We start from the raw sequence: 18,474 nt of genomic DNA, 5'->3' as shown, positions 1-18,474 counted from the left end.
TCTCTTTAAGGTCCAGTTCAGAATTTTTGTATCCAAGGACCATAGTTATTTTAATTTAATTTTAATTTAAATTTACCTGAGGCGAACCTCCAAAACTGTCCTTATAATCTAATAGGTATGATTAACTATGACTATAGTAGGGACTAGATTGTGAGCTCCTCCTCCTCCGATGATGATAATTATTATTTGATAGGGGTATTAGACTACTGCTATGGTAGGATTCAGTTGTGAGCTCCTCTGAGGACAGTCAGTGACATAACTATGTACTCTGTAAAGTGCTGCAGAAGATGTCACTGCTATTTGATAGTAATAGTCAGACTATGACTGTGGTAGGATTAGATCATGATCTCCTCAGAGGACAGTCAGTGACAGAGATATCAGTGCTATATATATATATATATATATATATATATATATATATATATATATATATATATATATATATATATATATATATATATATATATATATATATATATATATTATTATTATTATTATTACTATTATTATTATTATTATTATGCATTAGTCTATGGTGATGGTAGGATTGCAGAAGATGTCAGTGCTATATAAATACATAATTATTATAATTGTTTATTGGATTTCTTTAGCGCCAACATATTATGCAGCGTTGTACAATACATAGGATTGCAGACAATGATAACAGGGGTGACCGACAGCACAATACAGGCAATAGACAATAGATACAACAATACAGGTAATAAAAAGCAATAAGATATACAATGCAAAGACATTAGACTATGACTATGGTAGGATTAGATTGTGAGCTCCTCTGAGGACAGTCAGAGACATGACTATGTACTCTGTAAAGTCCTGCAGAAGATGTCAATGATTTTTTTCTGCCCATTGTTGGATGCTTAGCTATTCACCTCCAAGCACAAGCAATTAATTCATTCAACACTTACTACATTAGAATGTCTTGTTTACTTACAGCTCTTGGATGTAGCTGACACATATGCTGGGAGATGATCCTGTTTGCCTTCTGTGTCTCTGCTGCCAGTCTTTATCTATAGAGAGTAATTACTGCACATATGATAGCAGTACAGATAGTACTACAGATGGGGCGGGCTTACAGCTCTTCTCAGACTCCTAGCAATAAACACACACAGAGACATATAACACTGTCTGTGAAAGTTCCGAAAACTGTTCAAATTGTTTCAAATGTATCATTTTACATGAAAGTATACGGTTTCCAGCTGAAATTGCCTAGTTTTGTTTTGGCTATACCATGGTGTAAATGCAACAGAATCTTTAGTTATAGTATAAAACTTTGCATCCAGAATTTACTATGATATGGAACACGCTTTGCTCAGTGCAAAGAATAAAGTCCAATGTCACTCAGAAGAGCTACTAACATGAAGCTTACTCCTGCTGGTGATGCCTATAAACGTCTGAGCAATAAGTATGAACTGGTGAAATATGGTAAATAGTTTTCATGGCACAAATCACATTTCCATCGAAGGAGGAATGTTTGCATTATAAGACTGCTAGTGGGCCCATTCTGCACAAATATGATTCCTCATACTGCACTGACTTCAATGTAACTTTTTAACACTTACTCCCATTGTCCCCTCCCATTTGTATTTTCCAAATTATGAATTTATTTAACCAATTTGCATCCCTGGGTTTTTACCCCTTAAGATTCCTGGCAATTTTGACATATCAGCTGTGTTGCTATAGATACAGAAATAACTTTGTATTACCCATGCCATAAAAGTGATACAAATATGGGTTTTTTTTTCAGGACAATATAGGCTTTTTTGGGGGGCGGGGGGGGGGGGGTGTAATATTTTTTTCAAGTATTGTTTAATTTTACGTGCATTGATTGAGGAAAATAAGGTGTAAATGCAAAAGTTACATCATTATTTTATACTGTATTTTTCAGACTATAAGACGCTCCAGACTGAAAGACGCTCCCAGGTTTAGAGGCCAAAGACCAGGGAAAAAATATACTAATTTAGGAACAAAGTGGATCAGTCGGCACTTGCTGTGAACGGAAGCAGGAGATTTGGGCGCATGAGACAAGTGGACAAAAAGGGCGCCCCATTTACTCCCATTATAAATATCATTTAATGGGCGCCGAACAGGGAAAAAAGGGCGCCGGAGATTATTAACGTTTTACAAACGGCGCCCGGAGATTTTTAATGTTTTATAACTGTGCTTGTGATGATTTAACTTTACAAAATGAGCCCGTGACGAATAACGTTTATAAAAATACTAAACATATTTATCCTATTTAATTAAAACATTATTTAACATTTTAACCCTTACTGTTTGTAAAACATTATTATTCACAAAATAAAGCGATCAGTACCTAACGTAAATTGCAATATATTTTTTACAATCACTATTTGTAAAACATTTCTAAAACATTATTATCCACCCCAAAAAATGATTTAAATTTTTTTATTTAAATGTTTTATTTATTAATGTTTGTAAAACATTATTATCCATAGGGGGTCTTAGGTTTAGGCACCACCAGGGGGGTCTTAGGTTTAGGCACCATTAGGGGGGTCTTAGGTTTAGGCACCACCAGGGTGGGCTTAGGTTTAGGCACCACCAGGGGGGTCTTAGGTTTAGGTACCACCAGGGGGGGGTCTTAGGTTTAGGCACCCCTAGGGGGGTCTTAAGTTTAGGCACCACCAGGGGGTCTAGGGTTTAGGGATAGGTACAGGAAGGGCTTTGGGGTGGTTAGTTTTAGGCACCACCAGGGGGGTCTTAAGCTTAGGCACCACCAAGGAGGGTCTAGGGGTTAGGGATAGGTACAGGGAGGGCTTTGGGGTGGTTAGTTTTAGGCACCACTAGGGGGGGTTTAGGTTTAGGCACCACCAGGGGGGGTCTAGGGGTTAGGGATAGGTACAGGGAGGGCTTTGGGGTGGTTAGTTTTAGGCACCACCAGGGGGGTCTTAGGTTTAGGCACCACCAGGGGAGTCTTAGGTTTAGGCACCACCAGGGGAGTCTTAGGTTTAGGCACCACCAGGGGGGTCTTAGGTTTAGGCAGGCACCACCAGGGGGTCTAGGGGTTAGGGATAGGTACAGGGAGGGTTCTGTGTGAGAGTAGGGTTAGGTATAGTTTTAGTACAATTTTAATAATACTAATCAACAGTTATTATGAATGTACTTATATTAATATAATTGTTATAAACAATATTTTCACATTTTATTATAATAATAAACGATAAATCAAGATTATTCATAACAATATATAATTATAATGTTTAAACAAATATTACTGTTTTTTTAACAAACGTAATTATAAGTTTCACTTTAGAAACAGGGAAGATTAACGTTTAAAGAATTGCCGATTTCATACACATTATTTAATGATTTATAAATTGTTAAAACACTATTTGTAAATGAAATTCTACACAATATTTTATAAACGATAATACTGCTGATCGTTTACACCACGCGCCCTTTTTTCCCGATGCCCTTTTTTGATGTATGCGCTGTGAACTGTCATTTATTCCAAAAGGTGGTAACATATCACATCATCAATAGTGTAATGAAGGTAGACATACTGTAACGATTGGTGTCAGCACGCAGAGAGAATCTGATTATTGGTGATCTGCAGTATCACCAAGAATACAGATATATACCTGATTATTGATGATCTGCAGAATCACTGATAATACAGATATATTGCTAACCTCTGGACACCTAAAGTATGTGAGTGTTTGGTGTAACAGTAATACTTTGAGACATGCACCTGCAGCAGGTGATCAGAAGCAGCATGGAATACTGCTTTAAGGTAGCCATACACTGGTCGATTTGCCATCAGATTCGACCAACAGATAGATCCCTCTCCGATCGAATCTGATCAGAGAGGGATCGTATGGCTACCTTTACTGCAAACAGATTGTGAACCGATTTCAGCCTGAAACCGTTCACAATCTGTTGTGGTGGTGCTGCTGCCACCGCTCCCCCGCCCGCCCACATACATTACCTGCTCCGCTGGCACGCCTGCCCCCGGTCATGGCTCTCCGCTCTCCAGGTCCAGCATGCTTTACTTCTTCCTGCCCGGCAGGAAGTTTAAACAGTAGAGTGCCCTCTACTGTTTAAACTTCCTGCCGGGCAGGAGGAACTGAAGCATGCCGGAGACCAGAGCGGAGACGGAGCAGCGGTGACTGGGGGCAGTCGCGCCGGCGGAGCAGGTAATGTATTGCCGCTCTATTGCGTCGGTCGTCGGGCACTCGAACGCCGCTAGCGACGCGCTCCCTACCCGCGGGCGATCGACGGTACTTTTCCGCACGGAACGATCGACGGGATCGGACGAAATGGATCGAAATTCGGCGTGTAGCGCGAACGATTGGCAGCAGATTCGATCCCAGTGATCGAATCTTCTGTCGAAACGGCGGCAAATCGGGCCAGTGTATGGCCAGCTTTAGAGGATACAGGAACCTTCTAGCAGCCTGGGACTCTCCAAGGGGTGGAGTCAGGCTGGAGATGGGAAGGACCAGAGAGTGAGTGACACCTGAAGGTGGATGTCACTATCAGATCTGGAGACTATCTCTTAAACGGAGAGATAGCTCTCGAGGTTGGGCACACCTGGTCGGCAACACACTGACAGATAAAGTACAAAGACAGAAAGCTGATTCGGTATCTTAGGCAAGCAGGGTCTGGCAACGGAATATCAGATATGCGAGGTACCGAACCAGAGATCAGAGGGATAGTCAGGAAAGCAGAAGAGTCATAACAGATCTCAACAATGCCTATTCTGGGTGTGAGTTCCTTGGTCTCTACACCCTGGAACTAGTCTGAAGTATAACAGAATGATAATGCAAGTTCCCTAGTCTGGGTGTGAGGTCCGTGGTCTCTACACCCTGGAACTAGTCTAAGCATAAACAGAATAACAATACAAGTAATCTGGCTCAGTGTGAATTCCCAGGTCACCCTGGTTCAAACACACTGTTGGATCTGACTAAGGTCTGAGTGCTTCCACGTAGTGTTCGCAACGGCAGACAACTTGAGACTGGCCAGCAGTAACTATATATGGAGTAGTGCTCTCCGGCACCACCCCTAATTGATCAACCAATAGTATCCTGCTCTGGAGTCAGCTGATCGGTGTGATCAGCTGACCTCTCCTTGCCCAGTATAAGAGTCTTGCCTCTCAGCGCGTGCGCGTGTATTCCTAAGCCTGTGTGCACTAACAGACCCAGCCACACCAGACACATGCTCCCGCGTGCAAACCACCGCGCTGGACGCGGAACCAGCCGCCTTACTGTTGTTACATGTGGCGGCTTTTCCGTGTTCTGCCCTGTTACCAGACGCACGCCTCCGCGTGCCACCCGCCGCATTGGACACGGAAACAGCAACCTCCTCAGCAGCACACGCGTCGGCTTTTCCGCGTTCTCTCACAGTACCCCCCCCCCCCCCCCGAGGAGTGGACTCCGGACATCTCATGCCCGGTTTTTCAGAATGCAAGTTATGGAACTCCCTTTTCAAGTCCTCTGCGTGCATGCGACATTCTGGCACCCAAGTTCTCTCCTCAATGCCATACCCCTTTCAGTGCACCAAATACTGCACGGAGTTCTGCACAAGCCGGGAGTCCAGAATCTTCTCAATTTCATACTCAGGTTGATCATCAATCAACACAGGGGGGGGGGGGGGGGGGGAGCGGAATCCACGTGCACTGCCGGTTTGAGCAAGGACACATGGAACGATCTCACACCTCGCATGCTGGTAGGGAGATCGATGGCATAAGTGACGTCATTTATTTTCCTGGTCACTGGAAAGGGACCCACAAATCTGGGACCTAACTTGGGAGAGAGTTGCTTCAGAGCCAAATGTCGTGTGGACACCCAGACCAAGTCTCCTAGAAGGAATTCCCACTCTATGGAACGTCTCTTATCAGCCTGTTTCTTCTGACTCTGAAAAGCCTTCCTCAAATTCCTTTCTACCATTCCCCAAACTTGTTTTAAGGACTTCTGCCAATCCTCCAGGGCTGGAAATGGGGTGGCAGCCACTGGTAACGGGGTGAACTTAGGTGACCTTCCTGTCACCACCTGGAATGGGGAAAAACCTGAGGAAGAGCTTTTCAAATTGTTGTGTGCAATTTCCGCAAATGGCAGGAATTTGACCCAGTCGGTTTGAACATCTGCCACATAACACCTTAGAAACTGTTCCAAAGACTGATTGGTTCTCTCGGTCTGGCCATTGGTCTGTGGGTGGTAGCCTGATGAAAAAGATAGCTCCATGTCTAACTGATGGCAGAATGCCCTCCAAAACTTAGAAACAAATTGGACTCCCCGATCTGACACTATATTTTCCGGAATACCATGCAGTCGGAAAATATGTTGGATGAAGAGATCGGCCAACTCCTGGGCTGAGGGGAGTCCTTTCAGGGAGACAAAATGGGCCATCTTGCTGAATCGATCGACTACCACCCAAATGACCGTCATGCCCTCAGACCTGGGGAGTTCGCCCACAAAATCCATGGACAGATAGGTCCATGGCTCACTCGGGACTGGCAATGGTTGCAAAGTTCCAACCGGTGCCTGACGGGAGGGTTTGCTCCTGGCACACACTGCACATTCTCTTACATACTCTTTGCAGTCAGTTGCCAATGACGGCCACCAGGCACATCTCGCAACGAGGTCCTGAGTTCTGGTGGCCCCAGGATGCCCAGCATTCTTGTGGGAATGGAACAACTGCAGTATTTGTAGACGAAAAGGCAATGGTACAAACATGACCCCTTCAGGCTTTCCCTCTGGTACACCCTGTTGAAACGGACCCAACGTTTCTGTCCAGTCCCTCCAGGTCTCAGTGGCGGCCAGAACCACTTTCTGAGGGAGAATGGTTTCTGGGTCTGAGGGCTGTGCTGTCTCGGGCTCAAAACATCTGGATAAGGCATCAGCTTTGATGTTCTTACGACCAGGAGTATACGTGATTACAAATCTGAATCTCGAGAAAAATAATGACCACCGAGCCTGTCGGGGGCTAAGTCTCTTAGCGCCCTCAATGTACTCCAAATTCTTGTGGTCAGTATATACAGTAATGGCATGTTCTGCGCCTTCTAGCCAATGTCGCCATTCCTCAAAGGCCAACTTAATGGCTAGAAGTTCCCTATTGCCTATATCGTAGTTCTTCTCTGCGGGTGAAAACCTATGTGAGAAATAGGCACAGGGGTGTAATCTTCCCTGCAGCCCAGAACGCTGAGACAGCACAGCCTCTACCCCTACCTCTGAGGCATCTACCTCCACAATAAAGGGGAAGGTGATGTCAACATGTCTCAAAATGGGTGCAGTACAGAACAATTTCTTTAAAGTGGAGAAATCAGCATGGGCCTCAGGGGACCAGTGATGAGTATCTGTCCCTTTCTTTGTGAGACTGGTGAGAAGTGATATCACCGTAGAGTACCCCTTTATAAACCTCCTATAGTAGTTGCGAACCCCAGGAACCTCTGGAGAGCCTTCAGTCCCACAGGTTGGGGCCACTCCAAAACAGCTGAAACTTTCCAAGGGTCCATAGAGAGGCCAGAGGTTGAAAGTATGTACCCCAGAAAGGCAACAGAGGTTACTTCGAAAATGCTCCTGTTTAGCGTACAGCATATTTTGTCTCAACTTTCGTAACACAAACTTAACATGCTTTCTGTGCTCTGAGAGGTTGGACGAGAAGATTAGTATGTCGTCTAAGTATACTAAGACGAATCTGCCCAATACTTCTCTAAAGTCTTCGTTAATCAGTTCTTGAAAGACGGCCGGGGCATTACACAACCCGAAGGGCATCACCAGGTACTCGTAGTACTCGTCAGGCGTGTTAAAGGCCGTCTTCCACTCATCACCGTCCCTGATCCGCACAAGGTTGTACGCACCCCTCAAATCCAGTTCCGAGAAAATCTTAGCATTGGTGACCTGAGTAAATAAATCGTCTATTAAAGGCAAAGGATAGCGATTTTTTACTGTAATTTTATTTAAGCCCCGATAATCAATGCATGGACAGAGGCCTCCATCCTTCTTTTTCACAAATAAGAACCCTGCCCCTGCCGAGGACCGAGAAGGGCGAATAAAACCTTTAGCCAAGTTCTCTCGGATGTATTCCTGCATGGCCAATTTCTCTGGCCCAGATAAATTATAGAGATGACCTCTAGGGGGCATACAACCAGACCTGAGATCAATGGGGCATTTAAAAGGACGGTGTGGAGGAAGTTTATCTGCAGCCTTGGGACAAAACACGTTTGCAAATTCTGAATACTGATCTGGCAATCCCTCCATGTGTATCTTGGTTTTACCAAAGGTTACTTTCACTAGACAATGATGATCGCAATGGGCAGACCAGCTAGTTAGCTGACCCGTAGCCCAATTGATCTGAGGCGAGTGAATTTGTAACCATGGCATGCCAAGGATGATCGTGGAGGATGCCATTCGCAACACAAAAAATGGTAAACTTTCTTTATGCAACACCCCTATAGTGACCCCCAAGTCTGGAGTCTGGGAGAGAGGGTGGTCACTCTGCAGGGGGGAATCATCCACTGCAGAGACCCGGATCTGTTGTTTTAGTGGGGAGATCGGAATCCCCAATTTCTTAGCAAATTCATAATCCATAAAGTTAGCTGCTGAGCCAAAATCAATGAAGGCCTCAGTGATCTCTGTCTTATCCTTCCAAGATATAGTACAAGGGAGGAGCAAACGTTTATCGTCTGGAGGCAAAGACTGCTTGGGACAACTCTGCACTATATGACCCACCTCTGCACAGTATAGACAGAGCTGCTCTGTTTTTCTGCGTTTCTGCTCTACCCGGGACAATTTCGAGCACCCAATCTGCATTGGTTCTGGTGGAGATGAATCAGGTGGAGATGAATCAGGTTGAGGCACGGCGTAGGAAACTAATCTCATATCGTTCCTACTCTGAGTCTGTCTTTGATATCGTAAGTGACAATCAATCCTGATGGCCGATGAAATTGCCTCATCAATAGACTCCGGCTCAGGATGACCCAGCATAAGATCAGAAACCGCGTCTGACAAGCCTGACAAAAAGCAGTCTAGCAGAGCGAATGAGTCCCATCTAGCTGACACTGCCCATTTCCTGAATTCAGCAGCGTAATTTTCAACCGGAACTTTGCCCTGCCGCAATGTCTTGAGCTTCCGCTCAGCGGTAGAAGCAATGTCCGGATCATCATAAATTATAGCCATTGCTTTAAAAAATTCCTCAACCGAGGCTATAGCCTCATTCCCTTGCTGAAGATTATATGCCCAGGTCTGGGAATCCCCTGACAACAGAGTCTTAATGAACGTAATCCTCTGTGCCACAGTTCCCGACGAATTAGGCCTCAACTCAAAGTATGATAACACTCTATTTCTAAAATTCTGGAAGTCAGATCTGTGACCAGAAAACCTTTCAGGTACAGGCATACGTATGTCTGTGCTAGGAGGAGATCGCACTGAGTTTATAGCTGATTGAAGTTCCTGATTAGCCCCAAATAACTGATTAATCTGGGTCTGTTGGTTCAAAACTGCCCTGGAAAGATTGTTTACCGCGGCGGTCAGGACTTCAACATGACTATACAGTTTGGTTTGGTCTGCCATTCTGTAATGATTGGTGTCAGCACGCAGAGAGAATCTGATTATTGGTGATCTGCAGTATCACCAAGAATGCAGATACAGTATAAGATTGTTTACCGCGGCGGTCAGGACTTCAACATGACTATACAGTTTGGTTTGGTCTGCCATTCTGTAATGATTGGTGTCAGCACGCAGAGAGAATCTGATTATTGGTGATCTGCAGTATCACCAAGAATGCAGATACAGTATATACCTGATTATTGATGATCTGCAGAATCACAGATGATACAGATATATTGCTAACCTCTGGACACCTAAAGTATGTGAGTGTTTGGTGTAACAGTAATACTTTGAGACATGCACCTGCAGCAGGTGATCAGAAGCAGCCTGGAATACTGCTTTAGAGGATACAGGAACCTTCCAGCAGCCTGAGACTCTCCAAGAGGTGGAGTCAGGCTGGAGATGGGAAGGACCAGAGAGTGAGTGACACCTGAAGGTGGATGTCACTATCAGATCTGGAGACTAGCTCTCGAGGTCGAGCACGCCTGGTCGGCAACACACTGACAGATAAAGTACAAAGACAGAAAGCTGATTCGGTATCTTAGGCAAGCAGGGTCTGGCAACAGAATATCAGATATGCGAGGTACCGAATCAGAGATCAGAGGGATAGTCAGGAAAGCAGAAAAGTCATAACAGATATCAACAATGCCTATGCTGGGTGTGAGGTCCTTGGTCTCTACACCCTGGAACTAGTCTGAAGTATAACAGATTGATAATGCAAGTTCCCTAGTCTGGTGTGAGGTCCGTGGTCTCTACACCCTGGAACTAGTCTAAAGTATAACAGATTGATAATGCAAGTTCCCTAGTCTGGGTGTGAGGTCCATGGTCTCTACACCCTGGAACTAGTCTAAGCATAAACAGAATAACAATACAAGTAATCTGGCTCAGTGTGAATTCCCAGGTCACCCTGGTTCAAACACACTGTTGGATCTGACTAAGGTCTGAGTGCTTACACGTAGTGTTCGCAACGGCAGACAACTTGAGACTGGCCAGCAGTAACTATATATGGAGTAGTGCTCTCCGGCACCACCCCTAATTGATCAACCAATAGTATCCTGCTCTGGAGTCAGCTGATCGGTGTGATCAGCTGACCTCTCCTTGCCCAGTATAAGAGTTCTGTCTCTCAGCGCGCGCGCGTGTATTCCTAAGCCTGTGTGCACTAACAGACCCAGCCACACCAGACACACGCTGCCGCGTGCAAACCGCCGCGCTGGACGCGGAACCAGCCGCCTTACTGTTGTTACATGCGGCGGCTTTTCCGCGTTCTGCCCTGCTACCAGACGCACGCTTCCGCGTGCAAACCGCCGCATTGGACGCGGAAACAGCCGTCTCCCCAGCAGCACATGCAGCGGCTTTTCCGCGTTCTCTCACACATACCATGAAAGAAGGCTGTGCGGTGGTGGTGGTTGCTGGGCACAGAGGGGCCTTATGGCCGTTTCGCGCTATGCATGCACTTCTACGGAGGCTGTGCCCCAGCCCAGGGATGAGCAGAAACTACGCCAGTGCGAATTTACGCATCGTAGTTTGCATCTACGCATCGTAGGTCATAGGCGAAGTTTCAAACCTACGCTTACGAATTTACGCGTAGCGAAGTACCGCTATGCGTAGCTTACGCCCACTATGCGTAGTTAACATGTGTATTGCGTAGTGAACTACGAATGCGTTACTCGCGTCTAATTTTCCGCATGCGATTGTATGCATACAAATTTACGCATAGGAAAGGGGAATGTACGCATAGAAGGGTTCCCAGTATATGCCTTTCTAAAGAAATTAATGCGTACAATTTTCTGCATACGCTCATAAATATCCGCATACACTACGCTTCGCACTACGCGTAATTGCGTATTTTAACGCGTATTCTACGAAATGCATACGAAGTGAATATTTGTTTTCGAAGCCGTAGTTTGGCGAAGCGTAATTGCGTAAAACTACGCGTATTTCCAGCGTAGCGAAGTTGGCTGACTACGACCATCCCTGCCCCAGCCTCCGTAGAAGCGCATGCTCCTCTGTGCCCAGCACCCACCACCACCGCACAGCCTTCTTTTATGGTATGTCTACCTTCATTACACTATTGATGATGTGATATGTTACCACCTTTTGGAATAAATGACAGTTCACAGCAAGTGCCGACTGATCCACTTTGTTCCTAAATCTGCATCCTTTGTATACACTTAAGTCTGAGCACGCTGTCTGCACCAAAGAGTAAGAAGGCCTGCTTCCTGCCATTTCCCTTATGCACGCAGAGAGAACTGTAGTGCCGACTCTTTCTTTTGCTTTCTTGCCTGAGCCCCTTCCAAAAAAATATACTAAACCTGGTGTGTTCATGGTACAGGGGAATATTGTAGATGTTCTGCCCCAATTATTGTGTCCCCCTTGTATCTTTTGTGTCCTCCGTGTGTCCTCCTGTGTACCCCTTGTGTCTTCTGTCCCCCTTATGTCCTTCATTCCCCCATGCATAGATAAAAAAGTGACAGTGCATTTATAATCTCATTCAGCCTATGGTGATCAGAGAACCTCTCCTCTCCCTCATTGCTCCCCTAGTGCTGGCTTCTGCTGATCGCATCATTACACGTGACCAGCATGAGGGGAACAGTGAGGGAGAGGAGGAGTCTCTGATCACTTTTGTTTTTGAATCATAATTTTGAATTTCTTAGCAAAATTCCTACTATGTGTAATCAGAGATCACCACTAATGGCCAAGCCCTGTTATATTGAGACTGTGCACTGGTTTGACCTTTGGTCTTGGAGATTTTAACTGAGGGTTCAACAAGTAAGTAGGTAGATAGAAAGGTGCAATTATTTTATTGCATTTTATGATGTTCTGTAACACTTGGAAGAGAAATGTATTATTGCATAGATATCACTTGAATTATCTGTATGAAGACATACATAGCAATATACGGAACCTAACAATAACTTTAGATTATAGATAGATAACAACGGGTGAAGTACAATGGAGTGAAATTGCAGCTGTACTTTTAATGTGGTATCACAAGAGCAGTGGCATAGCTAAAAATCACAGGAGCCCATTGCAAAATTTTCATGGGCCCTCAGAACTAGGCACTCTTGAGCAATGCCACCTGCCCCTACCCTATGGATATGAGCTGATTGGACGATTTACATTCCCATGCAATGTACACTGTCTATAGTCTTTGGTCTAAGAGATAAGGTCAGAGGGTAGAGAGACAAAGGAGAGTTAATAGTGAACACATCAAGTACAACCTGGACCTCCTCTTCTCTAGGGCTATCTGTTGCTCCCCCATCCTGTGCAGAGTGTTGGCAGTGAAGCACACTTACCTGTCTACCCACCAGTGCACTACTTCCATGCCCTGTTTCCATCTCTATTGGACGGCTGTTCTCCATGTTCTCTCCTGTTCCCCATGACCTGGTGGCATGTACATTACGTGACCATGTACATGCCATGAGGCACAGGTGCTCCGGCAGGGATGGAGAGAGGACACAGGAGGAATATATTGTTTGAAAGGAAATAAATATGGCAGCCTCCATTTACCTCTCACTTCAGTTGCCCTTTAACTGTCCTTCGCTCCTGAGTTATTGCCCATGGTTTTTCAAAGAGGAACTCCAGTGAAAATAATGTAATAAAAAAAGTGCTTCATTTCTACAATAATTACGTATAAATGATTTAGTCAGTGTTTGCTCATTGAAAAATCTTTCCTCTCCCTGATTTACATTCTGACACACCGGCGTACCTACCGCAGATGCGACCCCCTCAGCCGCAGGGGGGCCTGGGGCTGCTCTGGGGCCCGCTCACTGTGCGTGGGGGGAGCGCTGCTCTGGACCCCCCAGCAAGGTGCTCAACTGGCCGCAGCGTCTAATAGACGCTGCGCCAGTTCATTCCCCGCAGCCCCGCTCCAGCAGCCTGCACAGTCTCCGGCAGGCAGAGCAGGGCTACGGCAAGATGGCCGCCGAAGAAGCCCTACACTGGAGACTATTTGTGTCTCTAGTACAGGGCTTCGGCAGCCATCTTTCCGTAGCCCTGCACTCTGCCTGTCAGCGCGGGAGATGTGCTGCAGGAGGACTCGGGGAGCTGCGAGCCAGATGCCGGGAGAGGAGGAGACTTCTGTCAGGTAAGTGAATTGTTTTTTTTTCACAGGTGCATTTTTTTTTCTAGTGTCTGCTGCCTACATTTTTTTCTGGTGTCTGCTGCCCACATTACGATTTTCTGGTCACTGCTGCCCACATTGCGATTTTCTGGTGTCTGCTGCCCACATTACGATTTTCAGGTGTCTGCTGCCCACATTGCGATTTTCAGGTGTCTGCTGCCCACATTATGATTTTCTGGTGTCTGCTGCCCACATTACGATTTTCAGGTGTCTGCTGCCCACATTGCGATTTTCTGGTGTCTGCTGCCCACATTGCGATTTTCTGGTGTCTGCTGCCCACATTATGATTTTCTGGTGTCTGCTGCCCACATTACGATTTTCTGGTGTCTGCTGCCCACATTACGATTTTCTGGTGTCTGCTGCCCACATTGCGATTTTCAGGTGTCTGCTGCCCACATTACGATTTTCTGGTCACTGCTGTCCACATTGCGATTTTCTGGTGTCTGCTGCCCACATTGCGATTTTCAGGTGTCTGCTGCCCACATTGCGATTTTCAGGTGTCTGCTGCCCACATTACGATTTTCAGGTGTCTGCTGCCCACATTACGATTTTCAGGTGTCTGCTGCCCACATTACGATTTTCAGGTGTCTGCTGCCCACATTACGATTTTCAGGTGTCTGCTGCCCACATTGCGATTTTCAGGTGTCTCCTGCCCACATTACGATTTTCTGGTGTCTGCTGCCCACATTGCGATTTTCTGGTGTCTGCTGCCCACATTGCGATTTTCTGGTGTCTGCTGCCCACATTACGATTTTCTGGTGTATGCTGCCGACATTACGATTTTCTGGTGACTGCTGCCTACATTGCGATTTTCTGGTGACTGCTGCCCACATTGCGATTTTCTGGTGACTGCTGCCCACATTGCGATTTTCTGGTGACTGCTGCCCACATAAGGATTTTCTGGTGACTGCTGCCCACATTAGGATTTTCTGGTGTGTGCTGCCCACATTATGATATTCTGGTGACTGACTGCTGCCCACATTAGGATTTCCTGGTGACTGCTGCCCACATTACGATATTCTGGTGACTGCTGCCCACATTACGATTTTCTGGTGACTGCTGCCCACATTACGATTTTCTGGCCCACATTAAGATTTTCTGGTGAACACTGCCCACGTTACGATTGTCTGGTGAATGCTGTCCACGTTACGATTTTCTGGTGAACGCTGCCCACATTACGATTTTCTGGTGAACACTGCCCACGTTACGATTGTCTGGTGAATGCTGTCCATGTTACAATTTTCTGGTGAACGCTGCCCACATTACGATTTTCTGGTGAACTCTGCCCACATTACGATTTTCTGTCCCACATTACGATATTCTGGTGAACGCTGCCCACATTACAATTGTCTGGTGAATGCTGCTCACGTTACGATTTTCTGGTGACTGGTGCCCACATTATGATTTTCTGGTGAACTCTGCCCACATTACGATTTTCTGGTGAACTCTGCCCACATTATGATTTTCTAAAGGCCCACATTACGATTTTCTGGTGAACTTTGCCCACATTACGATTTTCTGGCCCACATTACGATTGTCTGGTAAAATGCTGCCCACTTTACAATTAATTTACAGTGAAACGCTGCCCCATTACGATTATTTGGCACCTATGGCCCATCCAAATATTCGCAGGGGGGCCCAGTGATTTCTAGTTACGACCCTGTTCTGACATTTATCACATGGTGACATTTTTACGGCTGGCAGGTGATGTCAGGAGAAGGAGATGCTGCTTGCTTTATTGGCAGTTGAAAACAGCTGTAAACAGCTTTTAATTCCCACAATGTAACAAGGCTCCAACAGTGTGATGTCAGCACCGTGGTCCTGACATCACACAGTGGGAGGGGTTTCTCCACAATATCAGCCATACAGAGCGCCCTGATGATCCGTTTGTGAAAAGGTAAAGATTTCTCATGGGAAAGGGGGTATCAGCTACTGATTGGGATGAAGTTAAATTCTTGGTTACGGTTTCTCTTTAAGGTCTGTGTCTCAGATAAGGTTAGAGAAGCAGTGATTGCATTTAGATGCAATATCCCCTTAAAATGAGGCTTTCTAGTAACTGATCTGAATGGCAGATACAGAAAGGCACTGTGTGATGAGCTCAGTGACCTTGGTCATGTGATATGTTCCTAGTCAGTTCAAAGAACAATTTGTTTTACATTTATTGCAAGTCCTTGAGCATTATAGTGAAGGTGTGCTAATCATCATATACTACTGGTGATGCTAATGCCATTTTAACCCCTAACTTAGATAAGGCCTCCTCTTCCTTATCTGCTTCCCTAAGTACATATAATAAATCTCAAGCAGAAGAGATAAGAAGTTTATTCACCCCTCGAAGCTTGACAGGTGCATGCAGAGACCTAATGCTGGGTACACACCATGCAATTTCCCATCCGATCGACAGGTAATCCGGCAGAAGGTTGTATCGTGTGTACATGTCCAAACTGCTCTCAATCGATTTTTCTATTATAATGTGAAATTAGTCCCTTTATCGATCAGAAACATATCTATCCAATTCCCATCAATAAAGTGGAAGTTTCCCAGCATTAAAGCGGATCACGGATGAAAAAGTAACTATAACAAGTAACTTGTCTATATATCTTATCTAAAGTTTAGATAGTTTACAAAGCAAATCTAGCTGCAAACAGCTTCAATAGAATACGATTATTTCTTCCTGTGATACAATGACAGCAGCCATGTTGTTTGTAAACATTACACGCAGGCAAGCTTATCTGCATCTTCAGCACTCAGCCTGTGAAAAAAACCTAATCCCCCTTCTCCTCCCCCCCCCCCCCCTCTGCTTCTGCAATCTCTGGCTTGTAATACCTCCCCCTCCTCCTGCCCAGACTGAGCTCCCATGAGCCCTTGCTACTGTCTGAAAATGCTAAGGCTCTCTGAAAAGCTGTTGGCGAGGCTTGTTTAGTTTATAGGGAATTAGTGTTAAAAAAACAAAAACAAAAAAGTATTTGGCTTGAGGAATGCCCTATAAACAATAGGAAAGGAACACAATTATGCAATGAGTAAAAGTTCATCTCGGATCCACTTTAAGCCACTTTTCAGAGTTTTTCTTGCATTCTAGCCCTCAATAGAGTTTTTATCCAATTGACCAAAATATGCATGCAACACACAGAAAGCAAACATTTCTGACAATAAAGTATTTTCTTGTTTGCTGCAGGGATGGTCGTAGTCAGCCAACGTCGCTACGCTAGAACCAGGGCCGGATTTACAGCTCAGGAGCCTATAGGCACATAAGCTCTGGCGCCCTAAGCTCCGCCCCATAACAGGCCACACCCCCTAATAACACACCCCTTTCCCTAGGTATGGTATAAAGAATGTAGAGAGTAGTCAGTTGGCGGTAGGTAGGTAGGTGTAGAGAGCACTGAGAGGAGTCAGTGGGGGTAGGTAGGTCAGAGAGTGCAGCAAGTAAGTATAGAGAGCACAGAGAGGGGTCAGTGAGGGTAGGTAGGTGTGAGAGCTCAGCAGGTAGGAATAGAGAGTACAGAGAGAAATCAGTGGGGGTGGGTAGGTGGGAGAGCATAGAAGGTAGATATAGAGAGTACAGCGAGCAGTAAGTGGGGATCGGTTGGTAGGTGGGAGAGTGCAGCAGGTAGGTATAGACAGCACAGAGAGCAGTCAGTGGGGTTGGTAGGTGTGAGAGCGCAGTAGGTAGGTATAGAGAGCAGAGAATGATCAGTGTAAGAAGGTAGGTAGGTGAGCACAGCAGGTAGGTAGGTATCGAGAGAACAGAGAGCAGTTAGTGGGGGTGGGTAGGTAGGTGGGAGAGCGTAGCAGGTAGGTATAGAGAGCACAGAGAGCAGTCAGTGGGGGTAGGTAGGTGGGAGAGAGCAGCAGGTAGGTATAGAGAGCAGTAAGTCGAGGTTGGTGGGTTAGAGGGTAGAGCAGGTAAAGAAGGGCATTCAGCAAAGGGTTAGAGCGGACCTGAGGGACATTTAAGTGACAAGACAATATACTCTGTACGGCGCTGCGGAAGATGCCGGCGCTACATAAATACTAGAAAATAATTTAAAAAATGAACGATAAGCAACGGCATAATAACCTATAAAGAAAAACATTTCTTTGTAACAGCTGATACAAATCCTTTAATAAATCTGCAGTGTGTCTACTCCCTGCTTTCATGGAAGCAGTCTTATTGTTAACTTCCTGTGCTTTCAAATGAGCTTATCTGCTGTGACAATCAGGTGACACAGGGGGAGATCACATTACAACTTGTGATTAGACACAAGTGAGGGGCAATTAGGCTAACTCTCTAAGTACATACAGGGTGCGTTCCCTATGTTTCATTCTGTCCCGTGAGTTCAGGTCCACTTAGTGGCTTCCCAGGAGTGGGTGAAGGGCAGGGCTCTGGGGAGGGGGCGGACTTGGAGCAAGTTTGAAGTCCTTCTTCTCCCAAATATACAGAGTGCCTCGGATGTGGGGGACTCTGGGGAGGCAGAAGAAAGACTCTGATGGCAGCGACCCTCCCTCCCTTCATACCAGTGACAGCGAACCCACATCTAGAAGAGTGGCGGCAGCAGGCTGTCTTAGTTACTATTAGCGGCAACCTCCAGTCCTTCTTCAGCAGCGAGCGGCTTCATGACGTCACCCAGCAGCGCCCCCTGCTCCTCTCTATGGTAACACGCAGAGTCGGACGCAGTAACCATGGAGAGGAGCAGGGGGCGCTGCAGAGTGACGTCATGGAGCCGCCCGCTGCTGAAGAAGGACTGAAGCATGCCGCTAATAGTAACTACGACAGCCTGCCACCGCTCTTCTAGA

At 45.8% G+C, this 18,474-nt stretch overlaps 1 protein-coding gene across 4 annotated transcripts in view; it reads right to left on the bottom strand.

Moving 5' to 3' along the window:
* LOC137571186 (cytochrome P450 2K6-like) overlaps window positions 1-18,474 on the bottom strand; it is a 171,928-nt gene that overhangs the window by 108,750 nt on the left and 44,704 nt on the right. For 2 of the 4 annotated variants that reach the window (XR_011031302.1, XR_011031303.1), the window contains one exon: window positions 959-1,110. The exons of 1 other annotated variant lie outside the window; for it this stretch is intronic. The gene's annotated coding sequence lies outside the window, so the exon portion shown is untranslated. Of the gene's footprint in view, window positions 1-952; window positions 1,111-18,474 lie in introns of those variants that run through there. One more of the 4 variants, XM_068280001.1, reaches the window with a different exon arrangement.

This window comes from Hyperolius riggenbachi, chromosome 4 (assembly GCF_040937935.1).
Source record: "Hyperolius riggenbachi isolate aHypRig1 chromosome 4, aHypRig1.pri, whole genome shotgun sequence".
NCBI classification, from domain to species: domain Eukaryota; kingdom Metazoa; phylum Chordata; class Amphibia; order Anura; family Hyperoliidae; genus Hyperolius; species Hyperolius riggenbachi.
The sequence above is the reverse complement of the archived record's forward strand: the minus strand, read 5'-3'. Positions and strand labels throughout refer to the sequence as shown.